This window comes from Amia ocellicauda, unplaced genomic scaffold (assembly GCF_036373705.1).
Source record: "Amia ocellicauda isolate fAmiCal2 unplaced genomic scaffold, fAmiCal2.hap1 HAP1_SCAFFOLD_64, whole genome shotgun sequence".
Classification (NCBI taxonomy): Eukaryota; Metazoa; Chordata; class Actinopteri; order Amiiformes; family Amiidae; genus Amia; species Amia ocellicauda.
Genome location: NW_027102994.1, coordinates 443913 through 460000, shown reverse-complemented (window position 1 = coordinate 460000; position 16088 = coordinate 443913). Strand labels below are relative to the sequence as shown.

Sequence of the window (16088 nt, the reverse complement as noted above, 5' to 3'; positions counted from 1 at the left end):
ATGATGCATAACATTGCATGTATTGTATTTTCAAGTGTGTGCATTCATCCTGTTGTCATTTTGTTTTGAAAGCAGAAGAATCATTTTTGCTGAGGTTGCTGAGACAAATGTAAACCAGTAAAACATATGAAGAGAAACAAACCTTGAATATAAGTTCAGTTGTTTAAACATTTGACAAACTATGGTGAGGGGGTAAGAAAACACACAAATCCAGCAGCTCCTGTATTTCAATACACCAGAACCCAATATTATTGGCGAGTCGGGTAGTCCATCATCACAGTTCGAGGGCAGGCATCATTTCAGTAATTTCATCCCGTTGCATTCACATCCGTGCCTTGAATGAGATTGAATGTGATCTTTGCTCTCAAGTATGTTCCCAGGTTTTACACTTTCGTGCTTTGCATGAATGGGAATGGAACCGTGTGTGTTGAATGAGGCTCCTTGTGAGCACTGAACTTTGTCCGGTGGAGTTCCTTTTTGTGTTGCTGTAATTGTGTCATTTCTCGATGAGAAAGATTAGGCAACATTTAGTCACTTCTAGCCATGATGCTCAATTTATTTATGAATGTACCCTAGTTACTAGGGACCGTTTACGTTGGAGAACAAGATCTATTGTATGCCTGTGTATTTGGGGAAGTCAAATCTGAAATAATGATGAAATTGCGTGTATCCAAAGTTAAAACTCGTGATTTGTCGCCCTCTGGTGTGTAAAAGATGCCAAAGCCAACAGCACCTGGTATTCCCAGGCGTCTCCCATCCAAGTACTGACCAGGCCCGAGCCTGCTTAGCTTCCGAGATCGGACGAGATCGGGCGTATTCAGGCTAGTATGGCCGTAAGCCAGGAAGGCTGTCCCTGACGCTCTACTTAAAGGGAAGGCAATATCCGTTTCTGCTGTTCATACTTACAGTTGAACTGTCTCTCTACTCTAAAGCCCGGGACACACCAGCGCGCCGCAGACAGTCTCTGCTAACACGCCACGTTGTGGCAACATTGTGGCAACGTTGTGCGTTAGCTGGGGTGCCACACCAGACCGGAACTATATATTACAAAACGAACACATTCTCTTGATAAAACAGCTGTAATTGAGTGCCTGACACGCCAGTCAAGCGCAATCTTGAGTAGGTGTGCATTTCAGTAAGGATTTCAATTGACATGCAGTATGAAACTGAAAGGAGGTTGCATCACTATGATGCATAACATTGCATGTATTGTATTTTCAAGTGTGTGCATTCATCCTGTTGTCATTTTGTTTTGAAAGCAGAAGAATCATTCAACAGGTTGCTGAGACAAATGTAAACCAGTAAAACATATGAAGAGAAACAAACCTTGAATATAAGTTCAGTTGTTTAAACATTTGACAAACTATGGTGAGGGGGTAAGAAAACACACAAATCCAGCAGCTCCTGTATTTCAATACACCAGAACCCAATATTATTGGCGAGTCGGGTAGTCCATCATCACAGTTCGAGGGCAGGCATCATTTCAGTAATTTCATCCCGTTGCATTCACATCCGTGCCTTGAATGAGATTGAATGTGATCTTTGCTCTCAAGTATGTTCCCAAGTTTTACACTTTCGTGCTTTGCATGAATGGGAATGGAACCGTGTGTGTTGAATGAGGCTCCTTGTGAGCACTGAACTTTGTCCGGTGGAGTTCCTTTTTGTGTTGCTGTAATTGTGTCATTTCTCGATGAGAAAGATTAGGCAACATTTAGTCACTTCTAGCCATGATGCTCAATTTATTTACGAATGTACCCTAGTTACTAGGGACCGTTTACGTTGGAGAACAAGATCTATTGTATGCCTGTGTATTTGGGGAAGTCAAATCTGAAATAATGATGAAATTGCGTGTATCCAAAGTTAAAACTCGTGATTTGTCGCCCTCTGGTGTGTAAAAGATGCAAAAGCTTACAGCACCTGGTATTCCCAGGCGGTCTCCCATCCAAGTACTGACCAGGCCCGAGCCTGCTTGGCTTCCGAGATCGGACGAGATCGGGCGTATTCAGGCTAGTATGGCCGTAAGCCAGGAAGGCTGTCCCTGACGCTCTACTTAAAGGGAAGGCAATATCCGTTTCTGCTGTTCATACTTACAGTTGAACTGTCTCTCTACTCTAAAGCCCGGGACACACCAGCGCGCCGCAGACAGTCCCTGCTAACACGCCACGTTGTGGCAACATTGTGGCAACGTTGTGCGTTAGCTGGGGTGCCACACCAGACCGGAACTATATATTACAAAACGAACACATTCTCTTGATAAAACAGCTGTAATTGAGTGCCTGACACGCCAGTCAAGCGCAATCTTGAGAAGGTGTGCATTTCAGTAAGGATTTCAATTGACATGCAGTATGAAACTGAAAGGAGGTTGCATCACTATGATGCATAACATTGCATGTATTGTATTTTCAAGTGTGTGCATTCATCCTGTTGTCATTTTGTTTTGAAAGCAGAAGAATCATTCAACAGGTTGCTGAGACAAATGTAAACCAGTAAAACATATGAAGAGAAACAAACCTTGAATATAAGTTCAGTTGTTTAAACATTTGACAAACTATGGTGAGGGGGTAAGAAAACACACAAATCCAGCAGCTCCTGTATTTCAATACACCAGAACCCAATATTATTGGCGAGTCGGGTAGTCCATCTTCACAGTTCGAGGGCAGGCATCATTTCAGTAATTTCATCCCGTTGCATTCACATCCGTGCCTTGAATGAGATTGAATGTGATCTTTGCTCTCAAGTATGTTCCCAAGTTTTACACTTTCGTGCTTTGCATGAATGGGAATGGAACCGTGTGTGTTGAATGAGGCTCCTTGTGAGCACTGAACTTTGTCCGGTGGAGTTCCTTTTTGTGTTGCTGTAATTGTGTCATTTCTCGATGAGAAAGATTAGGCAACATTTAGTCACTTCTAGCCATGATGCTCAATTTATTTACGAATGTACCCTAGTTACTAGGGACCGTTTACGTTGGAGAACAAGATCTATTGTATGCCTGTGTATTTGGGGAAGTCAAATCTGAAATAATGATGAAATTGCGTGTATCCAAAGTTAAAACTCGTGATTTGTCGCCCTCTGGTGTGTAAAAGATGCCAAAGCCTACAGCACCTGGTATTCCCAGGCGGTCTCCCATGCAAGTACTGACCAGGCCCGAGCCTGCTTAGCTTCCGAGATCGGACGAGATCGGGCGTATTCAGGCTAGTATGGCCGTAAGCCAGGAAGGCTGTCCCTGACGCTCTACTTAAAGGGAAGGCAATATCCGTTTCTGCCGTTCATACTTACAGTTGAACTGTCTCTCTACTCTAAAGCCCGGGACACACCAGCGCACCGCAGACAGTCCCTGCTAACACGCCACGTTGTGGCAACATTGTGGCAACGTTGTGCGTTAGCTGGGGTGCCACACCAGACCGGAACTATATATTACAAAACGAACACATTCTCTTGATAAAACAGCTGTAATTGAGTGCCTGACACGCCAGTCAAGCGCAATCTTGAGAAGGTGTGCATTTCAGTAAGGATTTCAATTGACATGCAGTATGAAACTGAAAGGAGGTTGCATCACTATGATGCATAACATTGCATGTATTGTATTTTCAAGTGTGTGCATTCATCCTGTTGTCATTTTGTTTTGAAAGCAGAAGAATCATTCAACAGGTTGCTGAGACAAATGTAAACCAGTAAAACATATGAAGAGAAACAAACCTTGAATATAAGTTCAGTTGTTTAAACATTTGACAAACTATGGTGAGGGGGTAAGAAAACACACAAATCCAGCAGCTCCTGTATTTCAATACACCAGAACCCAATATTATTGGCGAGTCGGGTAGTCCATCATCACAGTTCGAGGGCAGGCATCATTTCAGTAATTTCATCCCGTTGCATTCACATCCGTGCCTTGAATGAGATTGAATGTGATCTTTGCTCTCAAGTATGTTCCCAAGTTTTACACTTTCGTGCTTTGCATGAATGGGAATGGAACCGTGTGTGTTGAATGAGGCTCCTTGTGAGCACTGAACTTTGTCCGGTGGAGTTCCTTTTTGTGTTGCTGTAATTGTGTCATTTCTCGATGAGAAAGATTAGGCAACATTTAGTCACTTCTAGCCATGATGCTCAATTTATTTACGAATGTACCCTAGTTACTAGGGACCGTTTACGTTGGAGAACAAGATCTATTGTATGCCTGTGTATTTGGGGAAGTCAAATCTGAAATAATGATGAAATTGCGTGTATCCAAAGTTAAAACTCGTGATTTGTCGCCCTCTGGTGTGTAAAAGATGCAAAAGCTTACAGCACCTGTTATTCCCAGGCGGTCTCCCATCCAAGTACTGACCAGGCCCGAGCCTGCTTGGCTTCCGAGATCGGACGAGATCGGGCGTATTCAGGCTAGTATGGCCGTAAGCCAGGGAGGCTCTCCCTGACGCTCTACTTAAAGGGAAGGCAATATCCGTTTCTGCCGCTCATACTTGCAGTTGAACTGTCTCTCTACTCTAAAGTCCGGGACACACCAGCGCGCCGCAGACAGTCCCTGCTAACACGAAACGTTGTGGCAACGTTGTGCGTTAGCTGGGGTGCCACACCAGACCGGAACTATATATTACAAAACGAACACATTGTCTTGATAAAACAGCTGTAATTGAGTGCCTGACACGCCAGTCAAGCGCAATCTTGAGAAGGTGTGCATTTCAGTAAGGGTTTCAATTGACATGCAGTATGAAACTGAAAGGAGGTTGCATCACTATGATGCATAACATTGCATGTATTGTATTTTCAAGTGTGTGCATTCATCCTGTTGTCATTTTGTTTTGAAAGCAGAAGAATCATTTTTGCTGAGGTTGCTGAGACAAATGTAAACCAGTAAAACATATGAAGAGAAACAAACCTTGAATATAAGTTCAGTTGTTTAAACATTTGACAAACTATGGTGAGGGGGTAAGAAAACACACAAATCCAGCAGCTCCTGTATTTCAATACACCAGAACCCAATATTATTGGCGAGTCGGGTAGTCCATCATCACAGTTCGAGGGCAGGCATCATTTCAGTAATTTCATCCCGTTGCATTCACATCCGTGCCTTGAATGAGATTGAATGTGATCTTTGTTCTCAAGTATGTTCCCAAGTTTTACACTTTCGTGCTTTGCATGAATGGGAATGGAACCGTGTGTGTTGAATGAGGCTCCTTGTGAGCACTGAACTTTGTCCGGTGGAGTTCCTTTTTGTGTTGCTGTAATTGTGTCATTTCTCGATGAGAAAGATTAGGCAACATTTAGTCACTTCTAGCCATGATGCTCAATTTATTTACGAATGTACCCTAGTTACTAGGGACCGTTTACGTAGGAGAACAAGATCTATTGTATGCCTGTGTATTTGGGGAAGTCAAATCTGAAATAATGATGAAATTGCGTGTATCCAAAGTTAAAACTCGTGATTTGTCGCCCTCTGGAGTGTAAAAGATGCAAAAGCTTACAGCACCTGGTATTCCCAGGCGGTCTCCCATCCAAGTACTGACCAGGCCCGAGCCTGCTTAGCTTCCGAGATCTGACGAGATCGGGCGTATTCAGGATAGTATGGCCGTAAGCCAGGGAGGCTGTCCCTGACGCTCTACTTAAAGGGAAGGCAATATCCGTTTCTGCCGTTCATACTTACAGTTGAACTGTCTCTCTACTCTAAAGCCCGGGACACACCAGCGCGCCGCAGACAGTCCCTGCTAACACGCCACGTTGTGGCAACATTGTGGCAACGTTGTGCGTTAGCTGGGGTGCCACACCAGACCGGAACTATATTTTACAAAACGAACACATTGTCTTGATAATACAGCTGTAATTGAGTGCCTGACACGCCAGTCAAGCGCAATCTTGAGAAGGTGTGCATTTCAGTAAGGATTTCAATTGACATGCAGTATGAAACTGAAATGAGGTTGCATCACTATGATGCATAACATTGCATGTATTGTATTTTCAAGTGTGTACATTCATCCTGTTGTCATTTTGTTTTGAAAGCAGAAGAATCATTCAACAGGTTGCTGAGACAAATGTAAACCAGTAAAACATATGAAGAGAAACAAACCTTGAATATAAGTTCAGTTGTTTAAACATTTGACAAACTATGGTGAGGGGGTAAGAAAACACACAAATCCAGCAGCTCCTGTATTTCAATACACCAGAACCCAATATTATTGGCGAGTCGGGTAGTCCATCATCACAGTTCGAGGGCAGGCATCATTTCAGTAATTTCATCCCGTTGCATTCACATCCGTGCCTTGAATGAGATTGAATGTGATCTTTGCTCTCAAGTATTTTCCCAAGTTTTACACTTTCGTGCTTTGCATGAATGGGAATGGAACCGTGTGTGTTGAATGAGGCTCCTTGTGAGCACTGAACTTTGTCCGGTGGAGTTCCTTTTTGTGTTGGTGTAATTGTGTCATTTCTCGATGAGAAAGATTAGGCAACATTTAGTCACTTCTAGCCATGATGCTCAATTTATTTACGAATGTACACTAGTTACTAGGGACCGTTTACGTTGGAGAACAAGATCTATTGTATGCCTGTGTATTTGGGGAAGTCAAATCTGAAATAATGATGAAATTGCGTGTATCCAAAGTTAAAACTCGTGATTTGTCGCCCTCTGGTGTGTAAAAGATGCAAAAGCTTACAGCACCTGGTATTCCCAGGCAGTCTCCCATCCAAGTACTGACCAGGCCCGAGCCTGCTTAGCTTCCGAGATCGGACGAGATCGGGCGTATTCAGGATAGTATGGCCGTAAGCCAGGGAGGCTGTCCCTGACGCTCTACTTAAAGGGAAGGCAATATCCGTTTCTGCCGTTCATACTTACAGTTGAACTGTCTCTCTACTCTAAAGCCCGGGACACACCAGCGCGCCGCAGACAGTCCCTGCTAACACGCCACGTTGTGGCAACATTGTGGCAACGTTGTGCGTTAGCTGGGGTGCCACACCAGACCGGAACTATATTTTACAAAACGAACACATTGTCTTGATAATACAGCTGTAATTGAGTGCCTGACACGCCAGTCAAGCGCAATCTTGAGAAGGTGTGCATTTCAGTAAGGATTTCAATTGACATGCAGTATGAAACTGAAATGAGGTTGCATCACTATGATGCATAACATTGCATGTATTGTATTTTCAAGTGTGTACATTCATCCTGTTGTCATTTTGTTTTGAAAGCAGAAGAATCATTCAACAGGTTGCTGAGACAAATGTAAACCAGTAAAACATATGAAGAGAAACAAACCTTGAATATAAGTTCAGTTGTTTAAACATTTGACAAACTATGGTGAGGGGGTAAGAAAACACACAAATCCAGCAGCTCCTGTATTTCAATACACCAGAACCCAATATTATTGGCGAGTCGGGTAGTCCATCATCACAGTTCGAGGGCAGGCATCATTTCAGTAATTTCATCCCGTTGCATTCACATCCGTGCCTTGAATGAGATTGAATGTGATCTTTGCTCTCAAGTATTTTCCCAAGTTTTACACTTTCGTGCTTTGCATGAATGGGAATGGAACCGTGTGTGTTGAATGAGGCTCCTTGTGAGCACTGAACTTTGTCCGGTGGAGTTCCTTTTTGTGTTGGTGTAATTGTGTCATTTCTCGATGAGAAAGATTAGGCAACATTTAGTCACTTCTAGCCATGATGCTCAATTTATTTACGAATGTACACTAGTTACTAGGGACCGTTTACGTTGGAGAACAAGATCTATTGTATGCCTGTGTATTTGGGGAAGTCAAATCTGAAATAATGATGAAATTGCGTGTATCCAAAGTTAAAACTCGTGATTTGTCGCCCTTTGGTGTGTAAAAGATGCAAAAGCTTACAGCACCTGGTATTCCCAGGGGGTCTCCCATCCAAGTACTGACCAGGCCCGAGCCTGCTTAGCTTCCGAGATCGGACGAGATCGGGCGTATTCAGGCTAGTATGGCCGTAAGCCAGGGAGGCTGTCCCTGACGCGCTACTTAAAGGGAAGGCAATATCCGTTTCTGCCGTTCATACTTACAGTTGAACTGTCTCTCTACTCTAAAGCCCGGGACACACCAGCGCGCCGCAGACAGTCCCTGCTAACACGCCACGTTGTGGCAACATTGTGGCAACGTTGTGCGTTAGCTGGGGTGCCACACCAGACCGGAACTATATATTACAAAACGAACACATTGTCTTGATAAAACAGCTGTAATTGAGTGCCTGACACGCCAGTCAAGCGCAATCTTGAGAAGGTGTGCATTTCAGTAAGGATTTCAATTGACATGCAGTATGAAACTGAAAGGAGGTTGCATCACTATGATGCATAACATTGCATGTATTGTATTTTCAAGTGTGTGCATTCATCCTGTTGTCATTTTGTTTTGAAAGCAGAAGAATCATTCAACAGGTTGCTGAGACAAATGTAAACCAGTAAAACATATGAAGAGAAACAAACCTTGAATATAAGTTCAGTTGTTTAAACATTTGACAAACTATGGTGAGGGGGTAAGAAAACACACAAATCCAGCAGCTCCTGTATTTCAATACACCAGAACCCAATATTATTGGCGAGTCGGGTAGTCCATCATCACAGTTCGAGGGCAGGCATCATTTCAGTAATTTCATCCCGTTGCATTCACATCCGTGCCTTGAATGAGATTGAATGTGATCTTTGCTCTCAAGTATTTTCCCAAGTTTTACACTTTCGTGCTTTGCATGAATGGGAATGGAACCGTGTGTGTTGAATGAGGCTCCTTGTGAGCACTGAACTTTGTCCGGTGGAGTTCCTTTTTGTGTTGGTGTAATTGTGTCATTTCTCGATGAGAAAGATTAGGCAACATTTAGTCACTTCTAGCCATGATGCTCAATTTATTTACGAATGTACACTAGTTACTAGGGACCGTTTACGTTGGAGAACAAGATCTATTGTATGCCTGTGTATTTGGGGAAGTCAAATCTGAAATAATGATGAAATTGCGTGTATCCAAAGTTAAAACTCGTGATTTGTCGCCCTTTGGTGTGTAAAAGATGCAAAAGCTTACAGCACCTGGTATTCCCAGGGGGTCTCCCATCCAAGTACTGACCAGGCCCGAGCCTGCTTAGCTTCCGAGATCGGACGAGATCGGGCGTATTCAGGCTAGTATGGCCGTAAGCCAGGGAGGCTGTCCCTGACGCGCTACTTAAAGGGAAGGCAATATCCGTTTCTGCCGTTCATACTTACAGTTGAACTGTCTCTCTACTCTAAAGCCCGGGACACACCAGCGCGCCGCAGACAGTCCCTGCTAACACGCCACGTTGTGGCAACATTGTGGCAACGTTGTGCGTTAGCTGGGGTGCCACACCAGACCGGAACTATATATTACAAAACGAACACATTGTCTTGATAAAACAGCTGTAATTGAGTGCCTGACACGCCAGTCAAGCGCAATCTTGAGAAGGTGTGCATTTCAGTAAGGATTTCAATTGACATGCAGTATGAAACTGAAAGGAGGTTGCATCACTATGATGCATAACATTGCATGTATTGTATTTTCAAGTGTGTGCATTCATCCTGTTGTCATTTTGTTTTGAAAGCAGAAGAATCATTCAACAGGTTGCTGAGACAAATGTAAACCAGTAAAACATATGAAGAGAAACAAACCTTGAATATAAGTTCAGTTGTTTAAACATTTGACAAACTATGGTGAGGGGGTAAGAAAACACACAAATCCAGCAGCTCCTGTATTTCAATACACCAGAACCCAATATTATTGGCGAGTCGGGTAGTCCATCATCACAGTTCGAGGGCAGGCATCATTTCAGTAATTTCATCCCGTTGCATTCACATCCGTGCCTTGAATGAGATTGAATGTGATCTTTGCTCTCAAGTATTTTCCCAAGTTTTACACTTTCGTGCTTTGCATGAATGGGAATGGAACCGTGTGTGTTGAATGAGGCTCCTTGTGAGCACTGAACTTTGTCCGGTGGAGTTCCTTTTTGTGTTGGTGTAATTGTGTCATTTCTCGATGAGAAAGATTAGGCAACATTTAGTCACTTCTAGCCATGATGCTCAATTTATTTACGAATGTACACTAGTTACTAGGGACCGTTTACGTTGGAGAACAAGATCTATTGTATGCCTGTGTATTTGGGGAAGTCAAATCTGAAATAATGATGAAATTGCGTGTATCCAAAGTTAAAACTCGTGATTTGTCGCCCTCTGGTGTGTAAAAGATGCAAAAGCTTACAGCACCTGGTATTCCCAGGCAGTCTCCCATCCAAGTACTGACCAGGCCCGAGCCTGCTTAGCTTCCGAGATCGGACGAGATCGGGCGTATTCAGGCTAGTATGGCCGTAAGCCAGGGAGGCTGTCCCTGACGCTCTACTTAAAGGGAAGGCAATATCCGTTTCTGCCGCTCATACTTGCAGTTGAACTGTCTCTCTACTCTAAAGTCCGGGACACACCAGCGCGCCGCAGACAGTCCCTGCTAACACGAAACGTTGTGGCAACGTTGTGCGTTAGCTGGGGTGCCACACCAGACCGGAACTATATTTTACAAAACGAACACATTGTCTTGATAATACAGCTGTAATTGAGTGCCTGACACGCCAGTCAAGCGCAATCTTGAGAAGGTGTGCATTTCAATAAGGATTTCAATTGACATGCAGTATGAAACTGAAAGGAGGTTGCATCACTATGATGCATAACATTGCATGTATTGTATTTTCAAGTGTGTGCATTCATCCTGTTGTCATTTTGTTTTGAAAGCAGAAGAATCATTTTTGCTGAGGTTGCTGAGACAAATGTAAACCAGTAAAACATATGAAGAGAAACAAACCTTGAATATAAGTTCAGTTGTTTAAACATTTGACAAACTATGGTGAGGGGGTAAGAAAACACACAAATCCAGCAGCTCCTGTATTTCAATACACCAGAACCCAATATTATTGGCGAGTCGGGTAGTCCATCATCACAGTTCGAGGGCAGGCATCATTTCAGTAATTTCATCCCGTTGCATTCACATCCGTGCCTTGAATGAGATTGAATGTGATCTTTGTTCTCAAGTATGTTCCCAAGTTTTACACTTTCGTGCTTTGCATGAATGGGAATGGAACCGTGTGTGTTGAATGAGGCTCCTTGTGAGCACTGAACTTTGTCCGGTGGAGTTCCTTTTTGTGTTGCTGTAATTGTGTCATTTCTCGATGAGAAAGATTAGGCAACATTTAGTCACTTCTAGCCATGATGCTCAATTTATTTACGAATGTACCCTAGTTACTAGGGACCGTTTACGTAGGAGAACAAGATCTATTGTATGCCTGTGTATTTGGGGAAGTCAAATCTGAAATAATGATGAAATTGCGTGTATCCAAAGTTAAAACTCGTGATTTGTCGCCCTCTGGAGTGTAAAAGATGCAAAAGCTTACAGCACCTGGTATTCCCAGGCGGTCTCCCATCCAAGTACTGACCAGGCCCGAGCCTGCTTAGCTTCCGAGATCTGACGAGATCGGGCGTATTCAGGATAGTATGGCCGTAAGCCAGGGAGGCTGTCCCTGACGCTCTACTTAAAGGGAAGGCAATATCCGTTTCTGCCGTTCATACTTACAGTTGAACTGTCTCTCTACTCTAAAGCCCGGGACACACCAGCGCGCCGCAGACAGTCCCTGCTAACACGCCACGTTGTGGCAACATTGTGGCAACGTTGTGCGTTAGCTGGGGTGCCACACCAGACCGGAACTATATTTTACAAAACGAACACATTGTCTTGATAATACAGCTGTAATTGAGTGCCTGACACGCCAGTCAAGCGCAATCTTGAGAAGGTGTGCATTTCAGTAAGGATTTCAATTGACATGCAGTATGAAACTGAAATGAGGTTGCATCACTATGATGCATAACATTGCATGTATTGTATTTTCAAGTGTGTACATTCATCCTGTTGTCATTTTGTTTTGAAAGCAGAAGAATCATTCAACAGGTTGCTGAGACAAATGTAAACCAGTAAAACATATGAAGAGAAACAAACCTTGAATATAAGTTCAGTTGTTTAAACATTTGACAAACTATGGTGAGGGGGTAAGAAAACACACAAATCCAGCAGCTCCTGTATTTCAATACACCAGAACCCAATATTATTGGCGAGTCGGGTAGTCCATCATCACAGTTCGAGGGCAGGCATCATTTCAGTAATTTCATCCCGTTGCATTCACATCCGTGCCTTGAATGAGATTGAATGTGATCTTTGCTCTCAAGTATTTTCCCAAGTTTTACACTTTCGTGCTTTGCATGAATGGGAATGGAACCGTGTGTGTTGAATGAGGCTCCTTGTGAGCACTGAACTTTGTCCGGTGGAGTTCCTTTTTGTGTTGGTGTAATTGTGTCATTTCTCGATGAGAAAGATTAGGCAACATTTAGTCACTTCTAGCCATGATGCTCAATTTATTTACGAATGTACACTAGTTACTAGGGACCGTTTACGTTGGAGAACAAGATCTATTGTATGCCTGTGTATTTGGGGAAGTCAAATCTGAAATAATGATGAAATTGCGTGTATCCAAAGTTAAAACTCGTGATTTGTCGCCCTCTGGTGTGTAAAAGATGCAAAAGCTTACAGCACCTGGTATTCCCAGGCAGTCTCCCATCCAAGTACTGACCAGGCCCGAGCCTGCTTAGCTTCCGAGATCGGACGAGATCGGGCGTATTCAGGCTAGTATGGCCGTAAGCCAGGGAGGCTGTCCCTGACGCTCTACTTAAAGGGAAGGCAATATCCGTTTCTGCCGCTCATACTTGCAGTTGAACTGTCTCTCTACTCTAAAGTCCGGGACACACCAGCGCGCCGCAGACAGTCCCTGCTAACACGAAACGTTGTGGCAACGTTGTGCGTTAGCTGGGGTGCCACACCAGACCGGAACTATATTTTACAAAACGAACACATTGTCTTGATAATACAGCTGTAATTGAGTGCCTGACACGCCAGTCAAGCGCAATCTTGAGAAGGTGTGCATTTCAATAAGGATTTCAATTGACATGCAGTATGAAACTGAAAGGAGGTTGCATCACTATGATGCATAACATTGCATGTATTGTATTTTCAAGTGTGTGCATTCATCCTGTTGTCATTTTGTTTTGAAAGCAGAAGAATCATTTTTGCTGAGGTTGCTGAGACAAATGTAAACCAGTAAAACATATGAAGAGAAACAAACCTTGAATATAAGTTCAGTTGTTTAAACATTTGACAAACTATGGTGAGGGGGTAAGAAAACACACAAATCCAGCAGCTCCTGTATTTCAATACACCAGAACCCAATATTATTGGCGAGTCGGGTAGTCCATCATCACAGTTCGAGGGCAGGCATCATTTCAGTAATTTCATCCCGTTGCATTCACATCCGTGCCTTGAATGAGATTGAATGTGATCTTTGTTCTCAAGTATGTTCCCAAGTTTTACACTTTCGTGCTTTGCATGAATGGGAATGGAACCGTGTGTGTTGAATGAGGCTCCTTGTGAGCACTGAACATTGTCCGGTGGAGTTCCTTTTTGTGTTGCTGTAATTGTGTCATTTCTCGATGAGAAAGATTAGGCAACATTTAGTCACTTCTAGCCATGATGCTCAATTTATTTACGAATGTACCCTAGTTACTAGGGACCGTTTACGTAGGAGAACAAGATCTATTGTATGCCTGTGTATTTGGGGAAGTCAAATCTGAAATAATGATGAAATTGCGTGTATCCAAAGTTAAAACTCGTGATTTGTCGCCCTCTGGAGTGTAAAAGATGCAAAAGCTTACAGCACCTGGTATTCCCAGGCGGTCTCCCATCCAAGTACTGACCAGGCCCGAGCCTGCTTAGCTTCCGAGATCTGACGAGATCGGGCGTATTCAGGATAGTATGGCCGTAAGCCAGGGAGGCTGTCCCTGACGCTCTACTTAAAGGGAAGGCAATATCCGTTTCTGCCGTTCATACTTACAGTTGAACTGTCTCTCTACTCTAAAGCCCGGGACACACCAGCGCGCCGCAGACAGTCCCTGCTAACACGCCACGTTGTGGCAACATTGTGGCAACGTTGTGCGTTAGCTGGGGTGCCACACCAGACCGGAACTATATTTTACAAAACGAACACATTGTCTTGATAATACAGCTGTAATTGAGTGCCTGACACGCCAGTCAAGCGCAATCTTGAGAAGGTGTGCATTTCAGTAAGGATTTCAATTGACATGCAGTATGAAACTGAAATGAGGTTGCATCACTATGATGCATAACATTGCATGTATTGTATTTTCAAGTGTGTACATTCATCCTGTTGTCATTTTGTTTTGAAAGCAGAAGAATCATTCAACAGGTTGCTGAGACAAATGTAAACCAGTAAAACATATGAAGAGAAACAAACCTTGAATATAAGTTCAGTTGTTTAAACATTTGACAAACTATGGTGAGGGGGTAAGAAAACACACAAATCCAGCAGCTCCTGTATTTCAATACACCAGAACCCAATATTATTGGCGAGTCGGGTAGTCCATCATCACAGTTCGAGGGCAGGCATCATTTCAGTAATTTCATCCCGTTGCATTCACATCCGTGCCTTGAATGAGATTGAATGTGATCTTTGCTCTCAAGTATTTTCCCAAGTTTTACACTTTCGTGCTTTGCATGAATGGGAATGGAACCGTGTGTGTTGAATGAGGCTCCTTGTGAGCACTGAACTTTGTCCGGTGGAGTTCCTTTTTGTGTTGGTGTAATTGTGTCATTTCTCGATGAGAAAGATTAGGCAACATTTAGTCACTTCTAGCCATGATGCTCAATTTATTTACGAATGTACACTAGTTACTAGGGACCGTTTACGTTGGAGAACAAGATCTATTGTATGCCTGTGTATTTGGGGAAGTCAAATCTGAAATAATGATGAAATTGCGTGTATCCAAAGTTAAAACTCGTGATTTGTCGCCCTTTGGTGTGTAAAAGATGCAAAAGCTTACAGCACCTGGTATTCCCAGGGGGTCTCCCATCCAAGTACTGACCAGGCCCGAGCCTGCTTAGCTTCCGAGATCGGACGAGATCGGGCGTATTCAGGCTAGTATGGCCGTAAGCCAGGGAGGCTGTCCCTGACGCGCTACTTAAAGGGAAGGCAATATCCGTTTCTGCCGTTCATACTTACAGTTGAACTGTCTCTCTACTCTAAAGCCCGGGACACACCAGCGCGCCGCAGACAGTCCCTGCTAACACGCCACGTTGTGGCAACATTGTGGCAACGTTGTGCGTTAGCTGGGGTGCCACACCAGACCGGAACTATATATTACAAAACGAACACATTGTCTTGATAAAACAGCTGTAATTGAGTGCCTGACACGCCAGTCAAGCGCAATCTTGAGAAGGTGTGCATTTCAGTAAGGATTTCAATTGACATGCAGTATGAAACTGAAAGGAGGTTGCATCACTATGATGCATAACATTGCATGTATTGTATTTTCAAGTGTGTGCATTCATCCTGTTGTCATTTTGTTTTGAAAGCAGAAGAATCATTCAACAGGTTGCTGAGACAAATGTAAACCAGTAAAACATATGAAGAGAAACAAACCTTGAATATAAGTTCAGTTGTTTAAACATTTGACAAACTATGGTGAGGGGGTAAGAAAACACACAAATCCAGCAGCTCCTGTATTTCAATACACCAGAACCCAATATTATTGGCGAGTCGGGTAGTCCATCATCACAGTTCGAGGGCAGGCATCATTTCAGTAATTTCATCCCGTTGCATTCACATCCGTGCCTTGAATGAGATTGAATGTGATCTTTGCTCTCAAGTATGTTCCCAAGTTTTACACTTTCGTGCTTTGCATGAATGGGAATGGAACCGTGTGTGTTGAATGAGGCTCCTTGTGAGCACTGAACTTTGTCCGGTGGAGTTCCTTTTTGTGTTGCTGTAATTGTGTCATTTCTCGATGAGAAAGATTAGGCAACATTTAGTCACTTCTAGCCATGATGCTCAATTTATTTACAAATGTACACTAGTTACTAGGGACCGTTTACGTTGGAGAACAAGATCTATTGTATGCCTGTGTATTTGGGGAAGTCAAATCTGAAATAATGATGAAATTGCGTGTATCCAAAGTTAAAACTTGTGATTTGTCGCCCTTTGGTGTG

The 16088-nt window shown here is 43.3% G+C and overlaps 13 non-coding genes across 13 annotated transcripts; all 13 read right to left on the bottom strand.

The window, feature by feature from the left end:
- Positions 1-721: 721 nt before the first annotated feature.
- Positions 722-839, bottom strand: LOC136740701 (5S ribosomal RNA). The gene has a single exon (XR_010813519.1). It is a non-coding gene; the product is annotated as a 5S ribosomal RNA (ribosomal RNA).
- Positions 840-1905: 1066 nt separating this feature from the next.
- LOC136740432 (5S ribosomal RNA) lies at positions 1906-2024 on the bottom strand. Its single transcript, XR_010813267.1, has one exon. It is a non-coding gene; the product is annotated as a 5S ribosomal RNA (ribosomal RNA).
- Positions 2025-3090: 1066 nt separating this feature from the next.
- On the bottom strand, positions 3091-3209 carry LOC136740532 (5S ribosomal RNA). Its single transcript, XR_010813361.1, has one exon. It is a non-coding gene; the product is annotated as a 5S ribosomal RNA (ribosomal RNA).
- Positions 3210-4275: 1066 nt separating this feature from the next.
- On the bottom strand, positions 4276-4394 carry LOC136740546 (5S ribosomal RNA). Its single transcript, XR_010813375.1, has one exon. It is a non-coding gene; the product is annotated as a 5S ribosomal RNA (ribosomal RNA).
- Positions 4395-5452: 1058 nt separating this feature from the next.
- On the bottom strand, positions 5453-5571 carry LOC136740583 (5S ribosomal RNA). Its single transcript, XR_010813411.1, has one exon. It is a non-coding gene; the product is annotated as a 5S ribosomal RNA (ribosomal RNA).
- A 1066-nt stretch (positions 5572-6637) lies between these two features.
- Positions 6638-6756, bottom strand: LOC136740650 (5S ribosomal RNA). Its single transcript, XR_010813473.1, has one exon. It is a non-coding gene; the product is annotated as a 5S ribosomal RNA (ribosomal RNA).
- Positions 6757-7822: 1066 nt separating this feature from the next.
- LOC136740353 (5S ribosomal RNA) lies at positions 7823-7941 on the bottom strand. Its single transcript, XR_010813190.1, has one exon. It is a non-coding gene; the product is annotated as a 5S ribosomal RNA (ribosomal RNA).
- Positions 7942-9007: 1066 nt separating this feature from the next.
- On the bottom strand, positions 9008-9126 carry LOC136740352 (5S ribosomal RNA). Its single transcript, XR_010813188.1, has one exon. It is a non-coding gene; the product is annotated as a 5S ribosomal RNA (ribosomal RNA).
- A 1066-nt stretch (positions 9127-10192) lies between these two features.
- On the bottom strand, positions 10193-10311 carry LOC136740481 (5S ribosomal RNA). The gene has a single exon (XR_010813313.1). It is a non-coding gene; the product is annotated as a 5S ribosomal RNA (ribosomal RNA).
- Positions 10312-11369: 1058 nt separating this feature from the next.
- On the bottom strand, positions 11370-11488 carry LOC136740582 (5S ribosomal RNA). Its single transcript, XR_010813410.1, has one exon. It is a non-coding gene; the product is annotated as a 5S ribosomal RNA (ribosomal RNA).
- A 1066-nt stretch (positions 11489-12554) lies between these two features.
- On the bottom strand, positions 12555-12673 carry LOC136740480 (5S ribosomal RNA). The gene has a single exon (XR_010813312.1). It is a non-coding gene; the product is annotated as a 5S ribosomal RNA (ribosomal RNA).
- A 1058-nt stretch (positions 12674-13731) lies between these two features.
- LOC136740581 (5S ribosomal RNA) lies at positions 13732-13850 on the bottom strand. The gene has a single exon (XR_010813409.1). It is a non-coding gene; the product is annotated as a 5S ribosomal RNA (ribosomal RNA).
- A 1066-nt stretch (positions 13851-14916) lies between these two features.
- LOC136740351 (5S ribosomal RNA) lies at positions 14917-15035 on the bottom strand. Its single transcript, XR_010813187.1, has one exon. It is a non-coding gene; the product is annotated as a 5S ribosomal RNA (ribosomal RNA).
- Positions 15036-16088: the final 1053 nt, after the last annotated feature.